General features: G+C 66.9%; 1 long non-coding RNA gene across 1 annotated transcript; it reads left to right on the top strand.

Annotated features, from left to right (window-relative positions):
• The first annotated feature begins 10 nt into the window (after positions 1-10).
• Positions 11-1,772, top strand: LOC105310710. The gene is made up of 3 exons (XR_002778628.1): positions 11-530; positions 797-1,499; positions 1,578-1,772. It is a non-coding gene; the product is annotated as an uncharacterized LOC105310710 (long non-coding RNA).
• Positions 1,773-2,130: the final 358 nt, after the last annotated feature.

Below are 2,130 nucleotides of genomic sequence, written 5' to 3'. Positions count from 1 at the left end.
CTCTGCCATCTCGTAGGCGAGGAAGCTCAAGGGGGCCTCGTTCAAAGGGGCCTCGTTTGCCTCCGGAGCGAGCCGCAGAATCCTCCGGGACGCCTGGCAGAACCGCGGGGCCGGCAGGAGGAAGCGCGTCCCACCCCCGGGCCAGAGGGGGCCCCTCAGGAGAGAGGCTGCCTTGGGGGGGCTCGTGATGTGTCATTAGAGGCCACGCAGACTGGGGCGCCGCTGGAGGCTGACGACCAGGAGGGGGGGCACCTGGCTCGTCTCTGCTCCCGCAAATCCCTGTGGGAAGCAGAGGGCCTGGGCCTGTCGGTGGCCGCTCGGGGCGGTCTCTGTGGCCAAGGCAGAAGAGGCTAGAGAGTGGGCCTAGAGGGACAAGTCGAGTAGCGTGACGTAAAGGAATGTGTGTGTTTCACGTGTGTGTGTCAGGAGCGAGCGCCTCTCCACTGCGTTTTGGCTGGGATTGGGGCCTCAGGTCACAGAACGAGGTGGAAATAGTAATTGTCGAAATATTGTCCGGTGTTGTTTAAAGTGTGAGTTAAGATCTAAGATCTCGCGGCAGCTCCGGGCTTCCCCGTGGTCTGGTCCCGTCACCTCTGGCCCATTCCGCCGTCCCCGTGCCCCCTCCCCGGTCCCACTGGCCTCGGAGCTCGGGCCTCGCACGTCCTGTCCCCTCTGCCTGGAGCATCCTTGCCCCACGCCGTGTGCCCGCGCGACACCCACCTCGCTTCCCTCCGCAGCTCCCGTCACTGACACTCAACCCCTTTTCCTTACTCATGTTCCACTGTCCGTCTCTCAGCTGCCAGAAAGTCAGTCCCGTGCAGGCAGGGCTGTCCGCGTGTGTCGGCCACTGCTGTGCCCCCAGGACCGAGAGTCGTGCCTGGCACAGAGTAGGCACCGAATCGGCATTTGGCAAATGAGCGAGCCCGCTTCGGGAAGACCGACCGGAACGCCACACGGTCATTAACACAGAAACCCTCAGAGACGTAACAGTTAGTGTGGCAAACGCCTGCAGGCTCGGACGCCCCCGGGGCCTGGGCTGCTCATCAGGATCGTGGCCACGGCCCAGCTCCCCAAGCCAGGCGATGGTCACGCCCGCTGCGGCTCGTGGTGCTGTGCCCGGGGCAGAGCAGTGGAGACCCCGCGGGACGCACAGGGAGGCCCAGTGGCCGAGAGGAGGGTAGGGGGCCGGGGCTGGGGCCCGGGCCGGGCCAAGGGCTGGCCGCCACCCCCGTGAGCTCGTTCCACGAGGAGCAGCAGCCGTGGGCACGGAGCGGCCACAGTGCTCCAGGACAGCGAGGCGGCCGGGCCACCACGCCGATGCGGGGGGCGGGGGCGCGGCACGGGCAGAAGCGCCTGGTGCTGACACGGCCCCCTCCACAGGCGCCTGCGGCTGCGCCCTGAGCCTCGTCTGGTTCGCTCTGTACCACGACAACCCCGAGGCCCACCCGTGCATCAGCGTCGCCGAGCGGGACTTCATCACAGCCTCCCTCGCAGGCCAGGTGAGGCGCATCCCCCGGAGCCCACACCCGGCGGCCGCCTGCGCCCCACGTGTGGGCGACCGGTGCGCTCCCTTCCAGGTCAGCTCCAGCGGTCACACGCTGCCCATCAGGGCCATGCTGCGGTCCCTTCCGGTCTGGGTGATTTCCCTCACCTCCTTCGCCTACTTCTGGATGATGCGCATCATAATCTTCTACTCGCCGATGTTCATCAGCTCCAACCTCCACACTGAAGTGCAGGAGGTGAGGCGCCCCCGTCCTCGCCTCCACCGCGGTGCCCGGAGCCAGGGTCCGGGCCCGGCCCCCAGCGACACGCACGCACCCCCTACCCCACAGTTCCCCGCCTGGCTCTCGCTGTGGGATCGAGCGCCCTCGTCTGTCCCTCGAGGCTCAGCACTGTCGTCATCCCAGGGAACTGGGGCCCTTTCCTGAAAGTCACCCGGCCAAGCCCTGTTCCCCGCCCCACTCGCCCCAACCGTCCTCTGGGGCGTGGCAGTGAGCCCTGGGGCGCACCCACCCCCCGCAGCCCACCGACTCGGAGAGTCACTGTTGCCTGGAACCTTCTGCTGTTTGATGTCACAATGACCAGGATAAAAACTCCTTGAGAGATGGAGCCTGGGCTTGTCCCATGGGG

This window comes from Pteropus vampyrus, unplaced genomic scaffold (assembly GCF_000151845.1).
Source record: "Pteropus vampyrus isolate Shadow unplaced genomic scaffold, Pvam_2.0 Scaffold9758, whole genome shotgun sequence".
Classification (NCBI taxonomy): Eukaryota; Metazoa; Chordata; class Mammalia; order Chiroptera; family Pteropodidae; genus Pteropus; species Pteropus vampyrus.
This window is presented reverse-complemented; position numbering and strand designations above follow the sequence as displayed.